General features: G+C 42.0%; 1 protein-coding gene and 1 long non-coding RNA gene across 2 annotated transcripts in view; one reads left to right on the forward strand and one right to left on the reverse strand.

Annotated features, from left to right (window-relative positions):
* LOC106999014 (uncharacterized) overlaps positions 1 to 27,737 on the reverse strand; it is a 240,779-nt gene that overhangs the window by 188,623 nt on the left and 24,419 nt on the right. The gene's annotated exons all lie outside the window — the stretch shown is intronic.
* LOC144341337 (uncharacterized) overlaps positions 13,617 to 27,737 on the forward strand; it is a 30,116-nt gene continuing 15,995 nt past the window's right edge. Inside the window, exon 1 of the long non-coding RNA XR_013418215.1 lies at positions 13,617 to 13,729. This is a non-coding gene — a long non-coding RNA (uncharacterized LOC144341337). The remainder of the gene's footprint in view (positions 13,730 to 27,737) is intronic.

Here is a 27,737-nt window from a genome sequence, read left to right on the forward strand (position 1 = left end):
TAGACTCTGTATCTAGAAGATGTCAGACTTCCCTTTGCTTATCCATTCTTTCTTGTTTGGAGGAAGACTTATTTTTCTGTCTCATATCTCTGTCCTTCTTGCCCCGCTGCTTTCCCCCCTTCTCCAAAAATCCCAGCTCCAAAAACAGTCTACACATTGTGAAAAAGATTTCTCAAACCACAAGGGTGATGTAACTTTAGGCCTGTGTTTTCTCTCTCACATACACAAAATATTGGATCTGAGTGAGATTTAAAAAAATTGGTTTTTAAATGTGATGAAAAGAGTGTCCTTTTCACCAGAACAAAACAACCCTTAATGCTGAAGCCTCCTTCCTTATATGGTTGGCTTCCAAAAATGAAGAAATCTGTGCATTGGGCCACAGGCTCCAGACAAAGTCTGAGGACAAGGAAAACCTGTGGACTGAAAAGATCGTTGATGTTTAGAATGAACTGGAGGCTCCCTTCAGGCTTCGGAGACCGTGGTTAAAGACACAGCCTATATTTCGATGGGCAGCAGCCCAGCAAGGCTCCTTTGTAATCCAGCTGATACGACAGGGTTTTTGCCATGGGAAGTGTTTGCATTTGAGCGTTTCTCAGCTAGTCACTAGGCATCAATTACTTAGGAGTCAGATCTTGGCCAGAGGCCCCCGTTCCACAAAGTATGTCATTCTGTGTTCACAGAAATGGAGTTTACAGTCCTGCCACTAAATTAAAACTGGTGCTTCCAAATTAAAAGCAGACAGGACAGATGTGCAGGGAAGAAACGGAGACTCACATCTTTTGTGAATCAGCTAATCCTTGTGCCAGAACTTGAAATCAGCTTTTCCTGTAGAGGCCTTGACTACACCACACCTATGTAAGCTGCATTAAATGAGGTGGAATTAACATTTTACCAGATATTTCCTCCGCTCTGCCATCTGGACAAGGATAAAGAGCTCAGTGAAGCCCAGAATCCCAAAAACTGTGCAACATGAGAACATGGGGCCAGCACCTGAGGGTGGCCACATCCAGCCTGTCCCCTCTTTGAGCAATATGAAGCCATGTAGGACACCAGAGGGTGGACGAAAAGCACGTGAACCAAGTATGCTGCTCCTAAGGATGAGGGTTCAAGCACAATCTCAAAACTCCAGTGTCTGCACTCCTCAAGGGAAAATGATTTAAAAAAAAAATACGATTTTCACTATTCTGCCTGCTTCGTTAATCACCTCATGATACAAATATTAGCTTTATTTTATAGGGCATTTATGATATTAAATTTGAAAACCTCAAATATGATCAGGCAACTTCATGCTTAAAAGCCTTCAGTGGCTTCCCATCGCCCTCACGATTAAGAGCAGCATCCTTTATTGGGTTACTAAGACTTGCAGGGTCTGGTTTCCACCTCATCTAACACTACTTCTCTCCTCTACTCTGTGCTGCAGACACATTGACTTTCTTTCCATTTCTCCTGCACACCATATTCTCTTCCACTTCAAGTTGTTCCTTCTGCTGCAAAGCTTTTCCAGTCACCCTCTTTTATAATCTCATTATTAAGAAAAAATTTACATACACACAATTCACCCACTTAAAGTGGACTATTCAGTGGTTTCAAGCATATTCACAGAGTGGTGCAAGCATCATTACATCTATTTCAAAACGTTTTTATCACCCTTAAAAGAAACCCCTTTACCTATAAGCTTTCACTTTCCATTTTCCCTCAACCCTAGGAAATCCTTAATCTACTTTCCATCTCTCTTCTGTCTCCTGTTGCAGACATTCAAACAAATGGGATTATCCAACATGTCGTATTTTGTGTAGGACTTCTTTTACTTATCATAATGTTTTCAAGGTTCATCCATGTTGTACCGTGGATCAGTGTTTTGTTCTTAGTCATCAAGTAATATCCTATTGTATGGATATACCACATTTAGTTGATCCATTCACAGGTTGATGGACGTTTGAGTTACTTTCACTTTTTGACTATTATGAACAATGCCGCTATGGGCATTCATGTACAAACTTTTGTGTGGACGTATGTGTTCATTTATCTTGGGTTTATACCCATGGATAGAACTGCTAGGTGATAAGGAAACTATGTTTAACATGATGAGGCAACCACCATAATTTTAACTAATGTTAACTACCACTCATCCTTTGAGTTTCAACTGAAATGTAACTTCCTCACAAATGCATCCCTGTCCCTTCCACTTCCTCCTAAGGTCCGCTGTTAAATGTCTCTCATAACATACTGTAACTTTTCCTTCATTGTCTTAGCCTAGTTGGTTGTTATGTATTTAGGTACATAATGATTTTATATATGTCTGCCTCTCCTCTTAGACTATAAGTTAGATAGCCCTTTAGCTCATGGCTATATCCCCAAAACTCTTACTAAGGCACTGTGGCAGCCAGTCTTCAAAATGCCCTCCAAGGATTCCACCTCCTGGCATTTGTGCTTTTACGTATACTTTCCCCTGGGTGCAAACTTGTCTCAGTGATGGACAAATAAAATAGGAGACTTGGGTACTAGGTTCTCTCTCTCTCTCACTCTCTCTCTGTCTCTCTCTCTGTCTCTCTCTCTCTCTCTCCTTGCTCTAGGGGAAACCAGTGGTTAATTCATATGGACACTGTATAGAGAGGCCCACTTGGCAAGAAGCTAAGACCTTTTGCCAATAGCCATGTGAATGAACCATCTTGGAAGTAGGTCCATCAGCCCTGGTCAAGCCTTCAGATGACTGCAGCCAGAGTCCACATATTAATGGCAACCTCTTTAGGGATCCTAAGCCAAAACCATCCAGCTAATTCCTTGAATTCATGACCCATAGGAATTGTGGGATAATAAATGTCTGTTGTTTTAAGTTACTAAATTTTGAGGGTAGTTTGTTATACAGTAATAGAAAATGGCAATCATTAAAAAGTCAGGAAACAACAGGTGCTGGAGAGGATGTGGAGAAATAGGAACACTTTTACACTGTTGATGGCACTGTAAACTAGTTCAACCATTGTGGAAGACAGTGTGGCGATTCCTCAAGGATCTAGAACTAGAAATACCATTTGACCCAGCCATTCCATTACTGGGTATATACCCAAAGGATTATAAATCATGCTGCTATAAAGACACATGCACACGTATGTTTATTGCAGCACTATTCACAATAGCAAAGACTTGGAACCAACCCAAATGTCCATCAGTGACAGACTGGATTAAGAAAATGTGGCACATATACACCATGGAATACTATGCAGACATAAAAAAGGATGAGTTCGTGTCCTTTGTAGGGATATGGATGCAGCTGGAAACCGTCATTCTCAGCAAACTATCCCAAGAACAGAAAACCAAACACTGCATGTTCTCACTCATGGGTGGGAATTGAACAATGAGATCACTTGGACACAGGAAGGGGAACATCACACACCGGTGCCTATTGTGGGGTGGGGGGAGTGGGGAAGGATAGCATTAGGAGATACACCTAATGTAAATGACAAGTTAATGGGTGCAGCACACCAACACGGCACATGTATACATGTGTAACAAACCTGCACGTTGTGCACATGTACCCTAGAACATAAAGTATAATTTAAAAAAAGAGAGAAAATGAGCATAGTTATGCAGCCTGGAACATAACAGAAGCTAAGTAAGTGATGAATGAATAAGTGAAGGAATAAACACCCTAGGCTTCTCAGAAATAAAGAGAGTAAAGGCTACATTTATGAACACTTCCTAGATGTTAACCGTTTGCGTGGGCTGAATGTTTATGTCCCCTGCCAAATTTATATATTGAAGACCTAACCCCCAATATGATTGTACTTGGAGGTGGAGCCTTTGGGAAGTAAGAGAGTTAACATTAAGTCATTATGGTGGGACCTTCATGCAAGGATCACTGCTCTTATGAGAAGAGGAAGACAGAGATCTCTCTCCCCGATGTGAGCACACAGCTGGAACGCTGGTATCTACAGCCAGAAAGCAGACTCTCACCAGGAACCAAATCTGACAGCAGTTTTATCTTGAACTTTCCAGCCTCTAGAACCATGAGAAATAAATGCTGCTTAAACCACTCAGTCTATGGTATTTTGTTATAGCAGCTCAAAGTGACTAAGACAGTGTTTATATCAGAATCTCATTTAGTGATCACATCAATCCTCAGTGGTACAAACAATGACCTGCATTTTACTGGTAAGGAAACTGAGGCCCAAAAAAATCTAGGAATCAAGAATCAGCCTATGTGGTTTTTACTGGGTCAAAGCATGAAAAAAATCATACCATGCTCCCAGCTGGCAGTGCAGACAACTCACTCAACCATCCAATAGAACCTTCAGAAGTTCCAGGACCTGAAGCAAGATGCAAGATGAAAGATCACTGGCATAGAACCTTGCCATTTCATTTTCAACTTTGTTGCTTAATTTAATTATTGATATTTTAAAAAATTTTTTATTAAGGTTTAATTCATATAATATTAAATTAACGCCTTTGAAGTGTACAATTCAGTAGCATTTAGTACATTCACAATGTTGTGTAACCATCATGTCTAATTAGTTCCAAAATACATGAATTTATTTTAGTCCTTGGTACGGAGGGTTGAATTTTAGTGACACACCTTAGTTCAAGGCATATCAATATCTTCATCAGGGCAGGGCCCTTTCTCCAAGTCACTTATTTATGCCTCCCCTTCATCCTTCATCCCAGGAGCTGTGGCCCTAACCACACTAAAATGTCTAATGCCTACCTTCTTGTTTACCTGTGCTTTGTTTTATAAAACCCTCACGGTTTTCCAACTTTGATCTTTCATTTTCCCTTAACATTAAGAAAATAACAGGGCTTTACAATTCGTCTGTCTTCAGGAGGCAGCTTTGCTTTTGTAGAAAAAGTGCTAAATAAAGAGTCAAGGATCCTTTGTTCCAAACTAGAGTGCCACAAATTATCACCCATGGGTCAAATCCAGCCATCAACCAGTTTTATAAATAAAGGTTATTGGAATACAACAATGTTTCTTTTTTTACATATTGTCTGTGGCTGTTTCTTTACCACAATGGCAGAGTTGAGTAGTTGTGACAGAGCCTGCAAGGCCCACAGAGCCTAAAATATTTACTATCTTGTCCTTTAGAGAAAAGGTTTGCCAAGCCCTGCTCCAAACCACAGTCTGTCACCTATAACTCTTCGTATGATCAGACAAATCTGTTCACCCCCTGGGCCTTAATGTCTAGTTCATAAAATCGAGACCATGATACTAAAACTATAGTTTTGATTTCTCTCTCTCTCTTGTATTTTTAACCTTCTTTTTCTCTGTGTTATGTAGGAGAATACATTTTTAAAACAAAATATTTACGTGCAAATCTAGTACAGAAAGTACATAAGTAGTTTCTCTGGTAGAAGAAGATCGGGACCCTAGAATCCTCCCTGGCTAGCTTTAGCCATCCCTTTCTCTCCATCAGCCTCTGAGGTGCCATACTGATATGCCAGGCCCATGAAAAACTCCGTGAGAAAGCAACCCACCTCTTGGATACTGTTAACATCAGTTCCCTTTCATAGCATCCTGTTGTTCTACGATAGTACAGAAAGTGATGAATTTTGGAATTAGGTCAAATTCCAACTCTGACATTTGCTGTGTTGCTTGAACCAGTCACTTTAACCTCTCTGAGCCTCGGTGTGCTCACTTGCTTGGGAAAATGGAGATAAATAGTCTGGACATCACATGCTGGTTGTAAGGATTAAAGACCCCAATTATTTCTAGAATACTTGGCATAGAAATCTGCATTCAGTGAATGGTAACCACAAAGGATACAAAATAATTTTTGTGTGAGGGAATCCATGTGATGCTTTTTTTGGGTGTGAACTCAATTTGAATTTTCACTTTTTGGACACTGACACACACTGGAAAGGTCAGCCTTTTTATTGTAATAGAAATCTGTTACTTATGTGCTGTGATTTGGAGACACTTCTGAATATCTACCCCTGCCTCCAAATGGCACCTACCATGCCTGGCTGAATGCTTGACACCCACCATTAGTGGTCAGCAGACCCTGGGCTGAGACAGTGCCTCTTTAGCCATAAAAATCTCAGACAGAAACAACAGGTTAAGCCATTGTCTTCTGTAAGGATCTAGCTTGAATTAATCAATTTTTCAGGTTTAAGTCTTTGAAGAAAAAAAGCATAAATAAGGCTTAGAAAAGACCGAAATGTGTAATGACTTCCAGAGAACAGACAGAAGTCAACTGCAGAGGCCTCCCAAAGAGAATGGAAAAGCCTCTGCATGGGGAGACACCTTGTGCTGAGTCAGCCTCACCTCCTCCAGGCTGTGTGACTTGAGGCAGTCTCTTATCCTCTCTGAGCTTCCACTTGATATCCAAAATTAAGGCCAAGAAGACTGACTGGCCTCCAGGGGACAGTGAGTGTGAATGCCTGGTCCCAGTCCTGGCACAAAGCAGGCACTGGGTTAAGTCTTCCTGAATGAATCAGTGCAGCATCACACTAGACACTATGAAAGTAATTAAACATCAAAAATGATCATGTAACCTTGAAACAGGCATGTGATGGAACACCAGAGTGTGGAGTGTTAATGAGTTGTGGATCCACCTGAAGGCACTGGAAAAGGAAAATGGGGCACAGAAAGGCAGGGAAAGGTTGATAAAGGTAAAGGACAAGCGTAACTACTAAGAGAACCTAGGACCCACCACAGTCTGTGGTGTGGAACAACCGGTGGTTTGATCCAAGTCAGAATTGCCTTGAATCATGTCAGATGGGCACTGAATCAAAAGTAGTAACTCTCACAAGAGACAACGGGCACTAACCATGTGCCAGCCACAGTGTGAGCATGCCATGCACATTGCCATTTAATGCTTTTACAGCACAGTGTGATTTGGGCCTAAATTACCAGAAAGGCTGTTTCCTGTGCAGTAGGCTTTGGGTTCTCGAACTTGCTGTGGCTGATGGACTGTGAACAGGATTGCCAAGAGAGAAAAGAGCCAGGTACCCCCCTCCCCATCTCTTTCTCTGCTGTGATGAACTGGAACCAACCGCTGTAGGTTGATTGACATAGTGATGTCAGAAGAAGAAAAGATCCCAGATCCCTGAGTCCCCTGACATAGAAGAAATTTCTCCACCTGCGTGAGAAATAAATGTTTATGGTGCTAATCCACTGAGATGCCAAGGTTTATATTTCACTGGAGGATTACGTGGAACCCATGCCACCAAATACAGCAACTAACATTTATTTAGTGCTTGTTACTACTTGAAAAACTTTATATTTTTTAAAATTTCATTTCATTCTCATTTTCATTTTACAGGTAAAGAAAGAATAAATTATCTGAGAATATGAGAATATACCAGATGTACCAGAGCCTGAATTTGAACCTAGGCATTCCGGCACCAGAGCTGCCTTCTGCATTTTTTTTTTTTTTTTGCGGGGGCAGAGTCTTGCTCTGCTCTGTTGCCGAGGCTCTGCTGGAGTGCAGTGGCGCAATCTTGGCTCACTGCAACCTTTGCCTCCCGGGTTCAAGCAATTCTCCTGCCTCAGCCTCCCAAGTAGGTGGTTAAGCTGCTTTTTTATAGAAGGAAAAGTTGAGAAGTTAGGGGATTTGCCTATGATCACAGAATTCGGAAATGGTAGGGCCATGATTCAAAACTAGGTCTGTTTGGTTTGGTTTTACATTATGGGAAAGTCACAGCTATTTTGTGTTCTCTTCTTTGCAGTTTTGGTCCAGTAGGTCCACTCACTGTCCAGTGTGCAAGATGTGAAAACACTGTAAAAGTTGAGAGTAGGCGTTTCCAGCCACTGCATCAGTGTAGGAGTAGGCAGGGGCTGTCTGGCTTGCCTGGTGCTCAAATCCCCATTTGCTGTGGAGGCCGCAGATGCTCTGGCCTGACAGTAAGACAGCCCCTCTTTTGGACAGCACTTCCCACCACCACGAAGCTTCTCTGTGCCGGGGTTGCAAAGCTCAGCAACACCGCTGTGGGCGGTCCCTGGAGAGGCAGTGAGTCTTGCTATCGACAGGCGTATTGACTTTCAAAACCACAGTGTTCGAGCCTCAGGGCACTCTTTGACTCATATTTCCTTTTTCAGTCTATAATGCCGCACAGGTCCACAGAGACAATGGGAAAGGCAGGCACAGTTCTGCCCAAATGGTAATGAGGAGTGGCTCAGAGGGAAGGAAACGAAAGAAATGGTAACAGTAGTGAACATTCAGAGGACACATGTGCCAGGCAGCATTTAAGCTGCTCTGTGGGCATAATATCATGGAATTCTCAAAACAATGCTAAGAGATGGGTATTACTTGATTTTGAAGGGCAGAAAATTGGGATTCAGAGAGATCATGCGACTTACGCACAGTCACTCATCTAGGCGTTAGAAATGATATTGGGTTCCTCTGGAACTAGGAATCTTAATTTGCTTGGCTCCTTCAATGTTAATTTGCTTTATAAATGTTTTTCCATATAGCTTCACTTGACAGTTTTGCTGGAACAAATAGTCCATTGGGGTTCTTACCTTGCAAAGAGCATTTGTAAATGTTAATATATTTGATCCTCATGAGAGCTTTGTGAGGCAGGCGGGGCATGCCGGATTTTCATATTTAAGGACACCAAGACACAGACATTGAGACATAGCTCATCCCAGGTTAGGCAAGGTGAGGCAAAAATCTAAAATCCGTATGTCTGAAACCTGGTTGGATATCTTCCCATGAGCTCCACAGCTCTCTTCTTGGAAGCCCAGAGTTACTAAGGGTCCAAGAATATAGGCTTAGACATTAGAACCATCTTCGATTAGAGTCCTGGCTCCACAGCTCAAGTGCCGTGTGACCTGTAATGCACAAAGTTCTTATGAGTTTAGGTGTCCTTGGACAAAAATTAAGACGAATAATAGTAACATCTACTTTATGGGTATTGTAAGGTTTCAGTGTAAGTCCGTGTGCTTGGTGGATAGAAACTGTTATTTTTCTTATACTATAGAATCTCTTCATCTGATTGTTTCTGCCTAAGAACAATCACATTGAAAAAACAACTCATCATGACTGTGATAGAGCCTGAGACTCCTACCAGCTTGTGTGTGTTTCATCCTTTGAGATTTCCAGGGAACCGAACTGTGCCCAGTGCCAGTTTTGTGAATTCAATGGAAAAGCGTGCCCTTCAGTCCCCGCTCCACTGGCTTCTGGACCTCCAGGAGGAGATGCTGGGTTAGAGCTGAATGAAAGACCCTACCCATGGATGGCTCCACAGTCTCCACAGTCCTGGGAGCCACTGTCCCTCTCAGCAGCTTCAGCTGCTTTCCTGATAACAGTGTTATTCTCTTTGGTCTTCTGGGAGTCTCACCGGCATCATTAATCAAAGCACTACGTTGCTTCCTTGTACTGAAGTATCCTCACCGCCTCATCAATCATAAAAGCAGCAAAGAGTGTGCTTTGGATTTCTGAGGAAAGCTCCAGACAGCACCAAAAGAAAAAAAAAATTGTATGGGGATGAGGGAGCTTAATTATCAGCTGGTCCTTGGTCCATCACTCACGCTGGAAATGTCTTTACAGCTTTATTTGGGTTGTGTCTCTTTTTAAATCCCAGTAAACAGCCGTTAAGCTAAAAACCCTCATTGCTCGGCACAGGGAGCCCCACTGGTTTTCAAGCTATTATTTCAATAAGGCCTATTTTACAATTAAGGCACCATGGGCTTTAAATTACATATAAAATAAAATGTGGAAATTGAAGCATTAAGCGTGTGACTGTCGTTAGAGAAACAGCAGCCGTTCTTTCCGGTAAAATGCTGTCTGGTGCAAAAGGAATAAAACAGAAGGCTGGGGGTATGTGCCACCATGATAAAAACAAAACAAAACAAACCCACAATACACACATACCGCATCTGAAAGCCCTGTTCACTCTTCTCCAGTGAAGATTGGGGTCATGTCTAAATGGAGCTAAATAGTAACAATAACAATAAGATTACAACTAATATTGTTAATAGTAAGAGTCCTGGCTTCACTTGACAGTTTTGCTGGAACAAACCCCAAGTCCATTGGGGTTCTTACCTTGCAAAGAGCATTGGTAAATGTTAATATATTTGATCCTCATGAGAGCTTTGTGAGGCAGGCGGGGCATGCCAGATTTTCATATTTAAGGACACCAAGACACAGACATTGAGACACAGCTCATCCCAGGTTAGGCAAGGTGGGATTGCCTTTTTGAAGCAAGCACCAGCTTCATCCCAAGCACCAGCTGAGAATTTTCTCCTGCACTGTCATCCTTCCACCAAATTCGAAAGGGAAGTGCCATTCTTATCCCTGTGATAAGGAAGGAAATGGAGACTCAGAGGGGAGGCCACTGGCTGGAGGTCTCTGTGCTGGCAAGGGGCAGAGCTAGGAGCTAAACTCAGGTCCTTGTGAATCCAAACCCTTTATTGTAGGCACTCTCCTTGGAGGCCAAACCATTAATTTAATCAACAATTATTTTTGTGCTGGGCACTGGGCCATCCAATCTGCAAAGGAAACAGAGCCACGGCCATGCCTGGTGGTGTTTACAGTCTAGCGGGAGGTTCAAGCGATAATAAGTAAACAGTTGCATGGATTTGTGACTATGGGCAGGGTAAGAGTTATGATGGAAGCAATCAGGGTGTGGTGAGGGAGAATAAGGGGGTAAAGGGGCTCTGCTGAATTGGGGTGGTCAAGGAAGGCCTCTCTGAGGAGGCGATGTTGAAGCCAAAGGAGAAAAGTGAGGAAAGAGGAGTCCACTGCAAGATGAATGGTTCCCACTGTAGCCTGGCAGAGGGAAAACTGCTGGTAACTGGAAGGGAGACATGGGAGATCAGAGGGCAGTGAGTGAGAGAGAGCGGAACTAAATGGGGATGGAGAGGAAAGCAAGGGCCAGGGCAGCCACTTCATGACCACACTAAGGAACCTGTTTTTTTTGTTTGTTTGTTTGTTTGTTTGTTTTTTGAGACGGAGTCTCGCTCTGTCACCCAGGCTGGAGTGCGGTGGCGCGATCTCGGCTCACCGCAAGCTCCGCCTCCCCAGTTCATGCCATTCTCCTGCCTCAGCCTCCCCAGTAGCTGGGACTACAGGTGCCCACCACCACGCCCGGCTAATTTTTTGTATTTTTAGTAGAGATGGGGTTTCACCATGTTAGCCAGGATGGTCTTGACCTCCTAACCTTGTGATCCACCTGCCTCGGCCTCCTAAAGTGCTGGGATGACAGGCGTGAGCCATCGTACCTGGCCAGGAACCTGTTTTATTTTAAGTCTTAGGAGAGCATGAGCTGAGAGTGACTCATGCTCCAATTTTAAGCAGATTACTTGGGCTGCTCATTTGAATGGACTCGAACTGGGCAAGAGTGAAAATAGGGAGACAGTCAGTAGCTTCTTGCAGTAGCGCAGGAGGGCCAAAAGGGTTGGCAATAGACATGGAGACTAGATGCATTCAAGGTATATTTTGGGCCTGTAATTCCAGCACTTTGGGAGGCTGAGGCAGGTGGATCACCTGAGGTCAGGAGTTCGAAACCAACCTGGCCAACGTGGTGAAACTCCATCTCTACTAAAAATACAAAAAATAGTCAGATGTGGTGGCGGGCACCTGTAATCCCAGCTACTCAGGAGGCTGAGGCAGGAGAATCACTTGAACCTGGGAGGTGGAGGTTGCAGTGAGCCAAGATTGTGCCACTGCATTCTAGCTTGGGCGACAAGAGCAAAACTCCATCTCAAAAAAAAAAAAAAAAAGATGTATTTTGGAAATAGAAATAACAAGGTAATTGTCAACCATTCAGTCCCCACAGGTTTCCAGCAGACACCCTGTGTTGTATGATCATCTGGTCTTTATCCTTCAAGAGAAGGTTCTGTTTGCTCCCTTAAGCAAGTTTCCATGTTCCAAATTGTTCCACCCTCTCTTCCTGCAATGTCCATAGATTTATCAAAGAACTTCCCTATCCTTGCCAGCCAGCTCCTCCGCCCTCTTGTAAAAAATATCTATATTTATGCTGAGCTACCACTGACTCCTCTCACACTCCCTGTGGCTGGCATTTCCTTCCAGGGGACTTAAAAAGGTTTGGAGGATTCTTCCACATGTAAATGCACCATATGCAAATCAGACCTGTCTGCCTCTGTAGACAGCTGTCAATGGAGGGTGTGCCAGAAACACTTATTTGCCTTTACAGAACATCACAGCCCCAAGGCAGGAGGTCTTTAGGGAAACAGCAGTGGGGAGATCTACAGGGGCTGCATCTGCCCCAGTGGCCGGGGATACTTGGCGGCAAGACTTTGTTCTCCCTCAGAAGATGAATCTCCTTTAACAGGACCAGAGGGTGTGACCAGCTATGTCATCAACTTGGAGGCTTTTCATTTTTTGTCCACAAAATCTTGCTCCTGGGTGGTACTGAGTCAACTTCATTAACATCTAACAGCTGCTCAGTGGCTTATGGAAAATGACTTGCAGCTTCATGGTCTGAGTCCCAGTTTGGAACTTCATGGTCTGAGTCCCTTCACAGCTGGAAGCCTCCTTGGCAACCACGACAGAGATCCTGGGATGGGGTGAAAGACCTTCTGAAAGGAGTGGTCCTTCTGAATGTGGCTTGCATCTCAGGCCAACCGGAAACCTGCAGAGGCCAGCCTTGGCCAAGCAGGGCCTCGGGCCTTGAGAAAGATGCTCAGTGTAGGTTTCTCTCCCACTCCTCCCTGGAAGCGTATGGGGAAGATTCTGAGCAGAAATATCTATCCAGTTGTTTGTCAGGCCCACCCTATGTAGACTGTATCCTCCATTTTCTAAGAACTGATTCTCCCACCCCCTTGATTCATGTGCTTCCTGCAGGCGAAACCATGTTTTTGCAATTTGACCTCTGTTCTGGCTTCAGTTAATGGAAGACCAATCAGACTCCCTCCTCTAGGAAAGTAGGATTGAGATTAAGGTCTCAGTGGCTCTGGTCTCTTGAGTAAAGGAAACGAAATTCTACTAGCTGGAAAAGACCAAGTTTTTCTGAGATTTGGGGCTTGTCTATTGTGACAAGTAGCACAAACTTCAAATATCAGTGGCTTAACACTGTAAAAGTGTATTTCACATTCGTGCTTGTAGGAATGCCACATGAACACATGACCACCAGCTTGTCACAGCAAGGGAAGAGAGAGTCACAGGGGATGGTTTTCAGGGTCAGGCTGTATGTCAATTTCATGTGCGTTCTGCTGACCAGAATTAAATTAGATAACTCAAACATAACTGTAAGAGGAGCAAGGAAATTAAGTCTTTCTTCATGCCAAGGAAGAGAAAAGGTTATAGAGAGCATGCTGTGTTGCTTCATGACATACATGAAACTACAAACAAGAAAAGTCAGTCCCCAAAGAGAAAAGGAAGTGAACTAGGCACATGCTACAAACAGCCTCCCTGCAATAAACTCCCATTGTGGCCTGAGTTAGTTCAAGGGGGTTCTCTGTACTCGCAAACAAAGAGAAGTGTACAAATACAGTCTTCGGTATACACTGCATGATGACTCTCAAAAAGACTTGAAGACAGCACTGCCCAACTCCTCACTGTGATCAAAAGGTAAAGTTCTACATGCTTACAACTCTGGGCTTCCAGCCAAAAATAGTCTTGAGGACACAGGTGTTCTGGTGCTGTGGTCTGTTGGCTCAGGTTTAAAGACGAAACTTTTCATACCGCCAGCTGAGAGATCACCCTTCGAGCAGTTATGATTCTTTTCTGAATGGGTATACACACTCTTGCAACAGTCATGTTCTGTTGCATTTCACACAAAGGGCTGTAGAGCATGGGGAAGGCTCAAGTCCAAGAGCAGAGCAAAGGAGGTAAGTGCACAATTAGTATCAGAGCAGTTCTGTGTGCAAATGAACTAGGTGGCATCTGGGGGCTGTGATCTCAGTGGTTTGAGGAGAATCTTGAGCTCCTAAATGTTCCTCCTACTCCTACTGCTCACCTCATCCTAGGAACTTCATTGATTCCCCTGGCTTAAGTCCACAGATCTTCCCCACCTCGTGTCTTGCCTCAACATTCCAAAGCTGCTGATTCCTGTTGAACTCTCCAGATTCACTCCAGTCTGCCATTCTGTGCTCTACTGTACCCTTCCCTCTGCTTAAAATACCCTTGGCCTTCTCTTCCTCATGGAAGATTCCCCTCACTTTCCTCCACCTTCTGCAGAGCCTTTTCTGTGCAACCAAAGGTGATCACTCATTCCTCTGTGGCACCATCACCTCTATTCCTGCTCTACCAAGTAATTATTTGCTCCTCAGTTGCCCCCACACCGTTCCTGCCTAGCCTCCTAAATTTCAACATGGGAACTCCTTTAAGGTAGAATTTCTTCTGATTTGTATTTAAACTCCTGTGGAACTGTCTATTATCTGACACCTAGTAAGTGCTGAGAAAATAATTAACTACATAAAGAAACAAGCGAATGAATGAATGAATGAATGAATCTATAAAAATAGCGACCTCAGGCTGGGCGCAGTGGCTCATGCCTGTAATCCCAGTACTTTGGGAGGCCAAGGCGAGCAGATCATGAGGCCAGGAGATCGAGACCATCCTGGCTAACATGGTGAAACACTGTCTGTACTAAAAAAATACAAAAAATTAGCCAGGTGTGGTGGCGGGCGCCTGTGGTCCCAGCTACTCGGGAGGCTGAGGCAGGAGAATGGCATGAACCCAGGAGGTGGAGCTTGCAGTGAGCCGAGATCGCGCCACTGCACTCTAGCCTGGGCAACAGGACAAGACTCCATCTCAAAAAAAAAAAAAAAAAAAAAAGAAGAAGCGACCTCAGTGAAAGGTAAACAATCAAACCTTAACAAATATATGTGTAAGTACTCATCAATGTATTTGACCTTTAGGGTGAATGAAGATGGAAATGCTGGAACTATTTCTTCTTCTCTTGGATTTCCCTATGGAGTGTTCAGGCTCTCAGCTCCTCCTCTGGACTTTCCAAATCAGGTTTCTCCCGTATGAATTTTCTTTCCTGTATCTTGCAGTACAGTTCTCTTGCTCCCAAACTTGCATACACAAACTCATTGGCATGCTTACCAGTATCAGAATATGAGTTCCATGGGAGAAGGGGCCATGTTTGTTATGCCCATCAGCATTCCCAGTGCCCAGAACAATATCTGGGTACATAGCAGGTACTCAATAAATGCTTGTTAAGGAAGGAATATATAAATCAATCAATATGTGAAAGAATAAAGGCCTTTCTATTAATATGTTATTGGTTTTTTAGGAAGCAGTCTGGGTTTTAAACAGCATTTCTTTCCTGTTATAAGATGATAAATTGGTTTTATCTCATTTTAAAGCTCTGATCAAGTGGCAGTGGCTAGCTGGAACACTCTTAATGAGAAGGGTTCAAATTGGGATCAGCGGAAAAAAAGGACTGTGATTGATTAGTAATGTCTGTCATGGCAAAGGTAAAGAAAGTGGTGATGCATCCCTGAGCTAGAGAAAATTTTAGTTTAATACGTAAGTAATACTGATCCTATAGTTACAAACAATAGATGTCAGTGCAGAGTGGCAAAAAATAAAAGAGAGTGGGAAGGATGAGAATGCCTACAGCACCCAGGTGAATTGTTTTAGTGGTAAGAAGTTTTTAAAGTAAATTTATCTAAACTCTCATTGAAATAGGTAAATAAATTCCATAATCAACTTAAATTGCCAAAGCACCAAAATATGAAACTGCAAAAAACTACTCATCTAGTCATAGTATACATAGACTGAGGCAGTTGTTTGGATATCTTGGAAAAAATTACCTTCAGATTCTCTGTAGTCTTCACGAGTGCCATTGATCAAATATTTCTAGCATCTTTTCTGTTAGGTACACAGTAAGACTGCATCTTTCCTGGCTCCTTGAAGTTGGATGTGATCATAAGATTTGCATTAGCCAATGAGATGTGGGTGCAGGTGACCTAGGTCCCCTTTGGGCAAAAGCCATTAAGAATCAATGTATGATTTGCTCTTGTTCTTTCCACCTCTCAGGGAAACAGGCAAAGCTCCAAGCCGTAAGGGCTTCTTCAGTCTGAATCCCTGGCCAAGGACAGCTTGGAGTAGAGCAGGGTCCCCAGAGGATCTGCAGGGGTCACATAGCATGAATGAAAATAAAACTTTTGTTAACTTACTTTCTTTCTTTCTTTCTTTCTTTCTTTCTTTCTTTCTTTCTTTCTTTCTTTCTTTCTTTTTTTGAGAAAGAGTCTCGCTCTGTCGCCCAGGCTGGAGTACAGTGGCGCGATCTCAGCTCACTGCAAGCTCCACCTCCTGGGTTCACGCAATTCTCCTGCCTTGACCTTCAGAGTAACTGGCACTACAGGTGCCTGCCACCATGCCTAGCTAATTTTTTGTATTTTTTGTAGAGATGAGGTTTCACCATGTTAGCCAGGATGGTCTCGATCTCCTGACCTCATCATCCGCCCACCTCTGTCTCCCTAAGTATTGGGATTACAGGCGTGAGCCACTGCACTGGGACAACTTTGTTAACATTTTCAAGTCACTGAAATGTGTGGGTTGTTTATTACTACAATATGACTGAGCTTGTCCTGACTGATGCATTCTCCAAATTGGGAATTACAATATGTCACAGCACAAGGAAGAGATAAGACTAGTCACTCAGGACCAGTTACTTGGTTAAACGCCTCTTTCTCTAAACTGTGGCTTCTGCTCATCTGAAATATTTAGGAAGGGAATCAATAGAGGAAGAAATGAAAGCTCTGCTTCCCACTACTCCTTATCATGAACCTGGGCTCCAGCAGAACAAAGCGAGGCACTGTTCTTGATGATCACCCCCAGGTTTTCTTGGTTCATGCCTTTGTTTCCACTGTCCTCTCTCCTTAGAAACCTTTCCTTCACCTTGTCTCCAAGTCACTCTCATCTCTCAAGGACCAGCTATAATGCCAACTCCCAGAAATGCATCTTCCTGTCACCTAGATGGGATGTCTTCCTCTTCTGAACTACAAGAGTACCTTTTCAGTATCCTTCTTATTACATTTTTCATTGTCTACCATAAAGGTTGGTTGAATGCTCATATGAAAGAGTCAAGGGATGGAGAAAAGGAGAAAAAGAAGAGATGGAAGCAAATTCAGGGAATCATGGACAGCCGTGTGGAAATAACATTTGTCAGTTTGGAAAGCTTGTCTTTGCTTTTGTGTTGTATATTTTGGGCTTTCACCACAAGCCACTCATTATTCTCGTCACCTTTTATGGGCTGTGCCACTTCTCCTGTACCCCAGTTGCTTCCTTTCAACTATGACTTCTGATCAATTATGTCAATTGTTCACATAGATGTATCCTTGCTGACAGGTAAGGAAACCTATGATTCCTCCTGATTAACATAATACATACTTCTTCATCTTGCAGTGGCTGGTAAGGTTTGGCTCTGTGTCCCCACCCAAATCTCATGTCAAATTGCAATTCCCATGTGTTGGGGGAGGGATCTGAGGGGAGGTGATTGGATCATGGAGGTAGTTTCCCCATGTCATTCTCATGATAGTGAGTGAGTTCTCATGTGATCTGATGGTTTAAAAGTGCATGGCAGATCCTCCCTTGCTTGCTCTCTCCTGCTCCACCACGGGAAGATGTGCCTTGCTTTTCCTTCACCTTCTGCCATAATTCTGAGTTTCCTGAGGCCTCCTCAGCCACACTGAATTGTGAGTCAATTAAACCTCTTTTCTCATAAATTACCCAGTCTCAGGTAGCTCTTTAGAGCAGTGTGAAAACAGACTAATATAGTAACTCATAGTGTATTTTGATGGCAATTCTAGGTCTCTGGGATGCACAATTTGAAAAATTATAACCTCAGCTCTTTTAGTGACCCTTTTGAAAGACACAAGCCAATTTGTGCGACCTGGTACAAAATAAAAATTCTGGGGCCCTTGTTTAAAAGTTATTGAGAATTTCAAGATGGCAACAGCAGAGCACTAAAGGGTAAGGCCCTTCCAACCACAGAGCACTGTGCATCTGCAAAGGTCACACACTTATGAAGTTGACCCTGATGTGGAATATGGGAGTTCTGAATGCCTTCGAATCATACAATGTAGGTGACAGTCAGTTCCAGTCAAATACTAGATCCTCTCTAAACGGGTGATACCACCATTTCCCTCCTCCTGTCTACTAGGCATGTCCGACACTGACTTCCAGGAATCAACTATCTAAGGAGTCTGACAACCTTCAGGAATGTTGCCTGCTGAGTCTTTGTTCTCTGCAGAGAAAATGGATACATTCCAGCATCAAAGTAGCAGCTTCACACAGCTTCACTCCAACCACCCTTCAAGATGCCAAGGAAGGGTTTTGATTTGCCCTCATTTACCTTTAACTAATGTGTTCGTCTACTAGATGAATTACCTATTTCTTGATGGAGTTGAAAGTTGGCCCACATCTTCTAAGAAGTGTGATGTGATGGCCTGGGAGTATATTTTATTTTATCTTAAAAAAACCTTTTTTTCTACCAAAATCAAAGGGAGGTTGAGAATACTTTTAGCTTATGTTGTCTAACTCCTTTACAGTTCAATTTCACATCAAGGAAACAGAGAAGCTGTGGAATGTTCTCCAGTAGGGCAGGCCAGCAGGAGTTCCCAGCATGGATCTATGATGCTCTGTGATCCACTCACAACCTTCAGAGAGTACACCACACACAGGGGAGGACTACTCCTGTTTAAAATTCCAGGAAACACCAAAAGATTGCTATGAGGACCTGGAAGTCAGATTGCTGTGGTTCTTGCCCCACCTTTGAAAAACTAAGTAAGTTTGGTAAGTGAGAGCACAGGACAGGTGCTGTCACTTACCAAAGATCAAAGTGGTGGCTTAATCCCCATGCAGCCAGAGCCATGATGCTTAGACCAGCATCCATTCTGACGGACTGGTACCCATGTCATATCAGTTGTTAAACTTTATTTACTGTCATCCCTGGAACAAACCAGATGCCCATTTTTATTTTGGTGTCTCGCAAATGTGGGACAGTGGTCTGGTGGAGCCAGCTTGTACCAGCTCAGACAACCCTTCCTCACTCCTACTTCACCGATATAAAATTGGTAGCCTGAAATCAGTCACAGTGAGAGTTTTTACACCACACAAATCAGCCCTTAGAGATAAGGGCCTTTTGTTTTCAGAGAGTCAGTTGATCAACTCATCTCATATCTCAGATGTGATAGATACGTGAATCATTGGTTAGTCATTCATCCATTATTTCACCCATGATACAGTCAAAAACACTTACTGCTATATAATTCATCTCCCAAACTGGGACATTTTCAAGAGTAAAAGGACGTGCTATTAAAAATTACACCAGAACACCCCAGAGTAAATGCAGACCGTCTTGAGCAAACTAGAATGTATTGCCACTATGTTGCATTGCCTCTAGGTAAGTATGCTTGTTTTGGGGGACAAAACAGTCATTATGAGAGACATGATCTCTACCCTTCTGACATTACAGCCTACTGGGTTAAACAGATACATTGATAAATAGCATTTTTTTACCGATCCATTTCCCACGCATAATATCAAAGTATTAAATCAAATGTTTTAAGAAAAGTTAGGTAAAAACAGCTTTTATCTTAATGATCTCGCTCCAAGAAATTGTGAGTTATGACTCTACAAGCAATTTGGCTATCTTAAAAAACAAATCATATGAATGCTACCATGTTCAAAGTGGTCACCCTGAGAGGTTGTGTATATAACCCATTGCTAGACCATTGGAGTCTCAAGGATATTTTGCACAGCGTTGATTGCAGTCAGTTTTCATCTTTGCAGTGTGATTTTAACTTCTGAAATGGATCAAAAGTCATTTGGCATCAAGTATGAGGAAGAAAGAAAGTAACCAAGCTGGGTAGAACATTTTGGTTTAAATCAGGGTGAAATTACAGGTCATGAGATGACGTTTCCTGTGTGGTTAGCTAAAGTGGCTCCACAAATAGACATTCCCAAGAAACATTGTAAAGTTATACTCAATTCATTTGGATAAGTATTTCTAATTTTTAAAATAATTCCAAGAGCTTTTGGCCACATCTTATACAGTACAGGTATAAAGAAGAAAAACAAGGCTACAGTGGAATGAAGAATTTGGGGTATCTGATATTTATGTCACAGATTCACAAAACGCTTAATGATATATATATATATATATATAGGTAAGCTTTATATAATATTATATGTAAAATATTTTGTAAAGCTTACCGAAATTTATGTGTAAAAGATTACTTACATATATATTTAAAGCATACTGAAATATATATATATATATTTTAATCTGCTACAAGCATTGGAATAGCTAGTCAAAAGCCAAAATGTCATAAATATGGTTAATCTTAAAATGCTGCTACAGAGAGAAAGCACTTGCTGGTTTATTGATCTTTAGATGGTGCTACTTCTCACACAAGTTCTTATTGGTGGAAACTGAGTTCAAATCCAGGTCCTGTCCTACATTCATTCACTCAACACAGAATGATGGAGCTCTAAAGACAATTCAGGGCTCAGCCCTGAGGAGAAGTCACAAGACTCCCATTCTTGTGGAAGCCTCAGCCTACCAGGGGAGATAGACTTTGATCAGATAACACACAAATAAAGGATGTTTTTGTTTGTTTGTTTTGAGACGGAGTCTCGCTCTGTGGCCCAGGCTGGAGTGCAGTGGTGCGATCTTGGCTCACTATAAGCTCCGCCTCCGGGGTTCACACCATTCTCCTGCCTCAGCCTCCCAAGTAGCTGGGAATACAGGCACCCTCCACCACACCCGACTAATTTTTTTTTTTTTTTTGTATTTTTTGTATTTTTAGTAGAGATGGGGTTTCACCATGTTAGCCAGGATGGTCTTGATCTCCTGACCTCATGATCCGCCTGCCTTGGGCTTCCAAAGTGCTGGGATTACAGGTGTGAGCCACCACACCCGGCCATAAAAGGTTGTTTTTAAACTGCTGTGCTAAATGCCATAAAAGGAAAGCAGAGGACTCTATAAGAAAGGATAACTTTCTTGAGGAAGTAGGATTCAAGTCAGGACATAAGGAATTAACTGGTCAAAGAGAACAAACTAGTGTGAGGAGAGAACAGCTTGCAGAAACACAGAGGCTGAGGTCAGGGTCAGAGAATCCATCAATTTCAGATATCACATGGCCAAACTCCTGGTTAGGTAAATGAGGAAAGTGAAAAGGGCAGGTCTAGAGACCAGATGTCTTGACTCATCTCATTCAGGGTGTTTCTTAGCACCCACCCATCTCTTCTTGAATTCCAAATGTATCTGGAGCATGTAGAGAACCTAACAGCTGAAGCAGTCAATGGGGTGTTGCTTTTGAGGTTAGCGTCTGGGTCTTGTATGCACTCAGATATGCGTGCACATACACAAACACGCATGCATGTATACATTTGTGTGCACACACAAAGACATATATTCTTACATGTATACACACAAACACACGTATGTTTATATGCATGCATGCATGTATGCACATGCAAGTACATACCTAGTTGTATTTTTTTGTTTATGAAAATGGCTCTTTTTCCGATTGATATTGCACAGCAAGGTAGACTAGCAGAAAGAACACTAAATTCCAATCCTAGGCATATGGGAACAAGTCACTACATCATTCCACACCTCTGTTGCTTTGCCTGGAATATAGACATAAATCTTCTGGTCTAAATAACGCATTGGGTTGTAGCGAGGTGCCAATCAGATGGCTAATATGAAATTGTTGAATGTGCACAATACAGTATTGTATTACTATTCAGCAGTCAGAAAATTAAATGGTGGTTTGGAGAGGTATCCTGTTTGGTGTCTATGATTTTGCCTTTTTTTTTTTTTGCCTCTTAATCTGGACATTCTTCACCTCTCCATAGTCATTTGGTGCAGATTCCAGAGATCTAACACCAAGAGAACTGCCCCACCAGGCGAGGCTCAATGCCCTTGCAAGTAGGGTTCAGAGTCATGAGTTGTGGAATCAGAAAAATCCAGCTCACTTCTTCAGCTCCATTACTTTCCAGCTCTATTGCCCCTGGGGAAGGCCACTTAATCTCCCTGAGTCCCGGTTTCCTCAATTGTAAAATCTGAACTCTAATATTTCCTTCATAGACTTGTGAGAAATAGAGGCTATTTTTGGAAGCCCTGGGGTCCTGTCTGGTACACAAGAAACCTCAAGAGGATGTATTTGGCAGGTCAGTGCTTTGCTTCCAGCATTGGCTCCCAACATTGCCAAACATGCAGACGTCCTATGCATCTGTTGCACCACAATGGGTCTGTCATTCTGTGAATTTTAGCAAGTCTTTTGGGGAAACAATTTGTATTTTCACTCTGTTCCATGTTTTGGGGTTGATTCAGTTATTTATTCATTCAACAAACATTTATTGATCACCTCTATGTGTCAGACGCCACTCTAGGTACTTGATATACATCATAAATAAGATAAATGAAAACATTACTCTAGTGGAGGAAGACAGATAATAAACAGCAAACAACGTATTAGTAAAGTATATAATGAGTTATCAGGGATGTGGGGAATAAAAGAACAGTGTAAAGATATCAGGAATGCCAAGGGTGGGGTGGTAGGTGTTTCTTTACCAAGGGTCATCACCTTAAGTCTAATTGCAAAAAGGTCATTTTAGTAAAGATTTGGATGGGGGACGAGAGAATGAGCCTGTGGCTATCGGCAGAGTGGGGTGGGCAGAGAACATTCCAGACAGAGGGAACAGGAACATGGATGACATGCAGAAAGGACATCAAGGAAGCCAGTGAGGTTGTTGGGTGCTCACTACAGAGTGAGCAGAGGGAAAAATGGATGGAAAGGGGGCTGAAGAATGAACAAAAAGCCAGATTATTTAGGGTTTTGTAGGCATTACTTAGACTCTGGATTTTGCCTTGAATGTATTGATTTGATAAGTATGTATCAGGTGTCTGCTTCATGGACAGCCACGTGTTAGAAGACACGGTGGCCAGGAAGAAGCCAAGCAAAAAGAAAGAAGAATTTCTTGGTCCCTTTTCTGTTAAAACTAGTGGGAAATCAAAAATATCTTAATTCACCACCTCTTTTGTTTATCTATTGAACATGTAGAGTCCATGCTTTGATGGTTGTCAGGACATAAAGGTAAGAAAAGCCAGAGAGGGTCTTTACCCACATGGAGCTTTCAGTCTAACTCAGGGTCTCTCCATCATGGCATGACTAACATTTGGGGCCATTTAATCCTTTGCTGTTGGGGGCTGTCCTGTGCATTGTAGAATGTTCAGTGGCATCCCTGGCATCTACTCACTAGACACTACTAACACATCTTCCAGTTGTGACAACCAAAACTGTCTCTAGACGTTATGAATATCCCTGAATAGGGATAAGCAAAATAATTCCCAGAGAATCACTGGTCTAACTAAAAAGATGTTATGTGCTTTTTTCATTATTTTCAGCTGTTAACACCTAAACACTTTTGTTGTTATTTTGGGATCCTCCAACTATGAGATTTCAAGGCAGTCACAGTCCACTTCTTTTATGAATTGAATGTCTGCATCCTTCCCCAAAAGTATATCGAAAGTCCCCAATATCATGGTATTTGGAGGTGGTGTTTTTAGGAGGTGCTTGGGTTTAGATGAGGTCATGAGGGTAGGGCCCCCGTAATAGCACTGGTATCCTTATAAGAAAAAGAAGAGAGACCAGAACACACACACACACACACACACACACACACACACACACACACTTTCTCTCTCTCTCTCTCTCTCTCTCTCTCTCTTATTCTCCATCTGTCTCTTTGCCATGGGAGAACACATGGAGAAGACAGCCACCTGGAAGCTAGTAGCAGGGTCAAGGCCCTTACTAATCTTTACTAATCTTGGACTTCCCAGCCTCCAGACCTGTGAGGAATAAGTGTCTGTTGTTTAAGACACACAGACTATGATATTTTGTTATAGCAGCCTGAGGTGAAAAATATTATACAACCTCCTTCTATCAAATCTAAAACTACCAGAAACTTGCTTTCAAGACTCCACTGACAGTAAAGGCATGGGCCTAGGCTCTGCCAATCATGTGTATCCACTCCTGGCTTTGCCTCCAAAGGTGGGGCTCCAAAAAAGCAGGACCTGAAGATAGTTATTTAGCAGTGATACTGGGACAGCAAGATGTAGTTTCCAAGAGGGGGGGAAAGAAAATGATGGTCCCCCAAGATAGCCTGATCCAGAGATAAACAAGTCCCAGCACCAAGTGCTTCACTTCCAGAGCAAATGCTATTTTGTTAACTCCATTTTGTGGCAAAATGGGGTCTTTCTCCAGGATAATAGTTTTGTACTTTTGGGTGGTTTTTTTTGTTTTGTTTTGTTTTTGACCGAGCCTTTATTTATTGCCCAGGCTGGAGTGCAGTGGCTCCATCTTGGCTCACTGCAACCTCCACGGGTTCTCACTGCAACCTGCCTCAGCCTCCCAAATAGCTGGGACTGAAGGCACACACCACCACACCCAGCTAGTTTTTGTATTTTTAGTGGAGACAGGGTTTCACCATGTTGGCCATGCTCATCTCAAACTCCCGACCTCAAGTGATCCACACGCCTCGACCTTTCAAAGTGCTGCGATTACAGGCATGAGCCGTCATGCCTGGCCTCAGGATAATAGTTTCTGAACATGGTTTTCTCTGGTATTTTATTCTATCCTTTTGATAAATTATTTCTTTGCATAAGCAGCCCAATTCAGTTTCTGTTGCTTGCCCTCAAGAACATTGCCTGAGACGAAAGATAGTACATTAAACAGACAGTAGCTGATTTCTGAAGATAGAGACTGAAAGGGAGTTGTCAACCACTCTATGGACATAATGAGCTATTATTGAATAGTTGGAAGTTGAGTGTTTTTGTACAATTTGATATTTCGGCATCCTGCCCTTAGGGCCTTTGGGTTTTTTCAAAAAGAGAAAACACTCAAAAGCCTGAAGATCTGAGACCCTCCTCAGGTCGTTTCTGTAAAGAGACTAATAATTGGGGGAGGGGGTGGGGTGGGAAGTTGAACTACATGTGGGGACTTGGGTTGTGGACTGAAGCTTTGGAGAGCTGCACTGAATACTGTCCTTCCAGTCCCCAAACTTACCTTGAACTACAGAGTGATGGAAGTGATGTTTCACCAGATTGTTCTGGTGGTTTGACTTGAACCATTAATAGTTGACCTTCATGACCCCAAGACCTTCTTGGTATCTCTGCTAGGTGGACACTGTGTTTGTCTGAGCCACTCCTTCCCAAACCAACATTCTGTGAGAGAATTAAACCCTTATGTCTTTTTAATGTGTTTTACTTTTAATTTTTGCAGATACATAGTAGATGTATCTATTTATGAGGTACATGAGATGTTTTGATACAGGCATGCAATGTGAAATAATGACATCATGGAGAATGGGGTATCCATCACTCAAGCATTTACTCTTTGTGCTACAAACAATCTAATCACACTCTTTTAGTTATTTTTAAGTGTACAATTATTATTGACTATAGTCACTCTGTTGTGCTATCAAATAGTAGGTTGTATTCATTCTTTCTAACTATTTTTTGTACCTGTTTAACCATCCCCTCTTGCCCTTCCCCAGTCCCCCACTACCATTCCCAGCCTTTGGTAACCATCCTTCTATTCTCTATGTCTATGAATTCAATTGTTTGATTTTTAGAGCCCACAAATAAGTGAGAACATGTGATGTTTGTCTTCCCATGCCTGGCTTATTTCACTTAACATAATGACCTCCAGTTCCATCCATGTTGTTGCAAATGACAGGCTCTCATTCTTTTTTATGGCTGAATAGTACTCCATTGTGTATATGTACCACATTTTCTTCATCCATTCATCTGTTGATGGACACTTGGGTTGTTTCCAAATCTTGGCTGTTGTGAACAGTGTTGCAACAAACATGGGAGTGCAGATATCTCTTCAGTATACTGAATGGAATTAGTATACTGAATTAGTATACTGAATCCGACTCCAGTAGGATTGCTGGATTATATGGTAGCTCTAGTTTTAGTGTTTCGAGGAACCTCCAAACTGTTCTCCATAGTGGTTTTACTAATTTACATTTCCACCAACAGTGTACAAGGGTTCTCTTTTCTCCACATCCTTGTCAGCATTTGTTATTCCCTGTTTTGGATATGAGCCATTTAACTGGGGTGAGGTGATATCTTGTTGTAGTTTAGATTTGCATTCCTCTGATGATCAGTGATGTTGAGCACTTTTTCATATGCCTGTTTGCCATTTGTATGTTTTCTTTTGAGAAATGTCTATTCAAATCTTTTGCCCATTTTTTGATCCGATAATTATAATTTTTCCTATAGAGTTATCTGAGCTCCTTATATATTCTGGTTATTAATCTCTTGTCAGAGGGATAGATTTCAAATATTTTCTCTCATTCTGTGGGTTGTCTCTTTGCTTTGTTGATTGTTTCCTTTGCTGTGCAGAACATTTTTAACTTGAAGTCATCCCATTTGTCCATTTTTGCTTTTGTTGCCTATGCTTTTGGGGTATTGTTTAAGAAAATTTTGCCCAGACCAGTGTCCTGGAGATTTTCCCCAATGTTTTCTTGTAGTAGTTGCATAGTTTGAGGTCTTAAAGTCTTTAATCAATTTTTGATTTGATTTTTTATACAGTGAGAAATAGGAGTATAGCTTCATTCTTCTGCATATGGATATCCAGTTTTCCCAGCACCATTTATTGAAGAGACTATCTTTTTCCCATTGTATATTCTTAGTATCTTTGTCAAAAATGAAGTCACTGTAGGTACGTATATTTGTTTCTGGGTTCTCCGTTATGTTCCATTGATACATGTGTCTGTTTTTATGTCAGTACCATGCTGTTTTGATTACTATAGCTCTCTGTGTAATTTGAAGTCAGATAGTGTGATTTCTTCACTTTATTCTGGGTCTTTTGTTGTTCCATATAAATTTTAGGATTTCTTTTTTCTATTTCTGCAAGGAATGTCATTGGTATTGTGACAGGGATTGCACTGAATCTGTAGATTGCTTTGGGTAGTGTGTACATCATAACAATACTGATTCTTCCAATCCATGAACATGGAATTTTTAAATTATGTTTTGGTGTCCTCTTTAATTTCTTTCATCAGTATTTCATAGCTTTCATTGTAACACTCTTTCACTTCTTTGGTTAAGTTAATTCCTAGATATTTAATTTTATTTGTGGCTATTGTAAATGTTATTACTTTTTAAATTTCTTTTCCACATTGTTTACTGTTGGCATATAGAAATGCTACTGATTTTATGATGTTGTTTTTTTACATTTAATTTTTATATTTCAATAGATTTTGGGGGAACAGGTGGTGTTTGGTTACATGAATAAGTTCTGTAGTGGTAATGTCTGAGATTTTGGTGCCCCCATCACCACAGCAGTGTACACTGTACCCAATGTGTAGTCTTTTACCCGTGGTCACCTCCTCCCTTTCTCCCAAGTTCCCGAAGTCCAATATGTCATTCATATGCTTTTGTATCCTCACAGCTTAGTTCCCACATATGAGTGAGAACATACGATGTTTGGAAATTTCCGTTCCAATTTCCATTACTTCACTTAGAATAACCGTATCCAATTCCATCCAGGTCACTGCAAATGCCATTATTTCATTCCTTTTTATGGCTGAGTAGTATTCCATGGCATATATACATATATATCACATTTTCTTTTTTTTCAAAATTACACTCTAAGTTCTGGGATACATGTGCAGAACGTGCAGGTTTGTTACATAGGTGTATATGTGCCATTGTGGTTTGCTGCACCCATCAACCCGTCATCAACATTAGGTATTTCTCCTAATGATGCTATCCCTCCCCTTGCCCCCAACCCCTAGACAGGCCCCAATGTGTGACATTCCTCTCTATGTGCCCATATGTTCTCATTGTTCAACTCC

Source organism: Macaca mulatta, chromosome 6 (genome assembly GCF_049350105.2).
Source record: "Macaca mulatta isolate MMU2019108-1 chromosome 6, T2T-MMU8v2.0, whole genome shotgun sequence".
NCBI lineage: Eukaryota > Metazoa > Chordata > Mammalia > Primates > Cercopithecidae > Macaca > Macaca mulatta.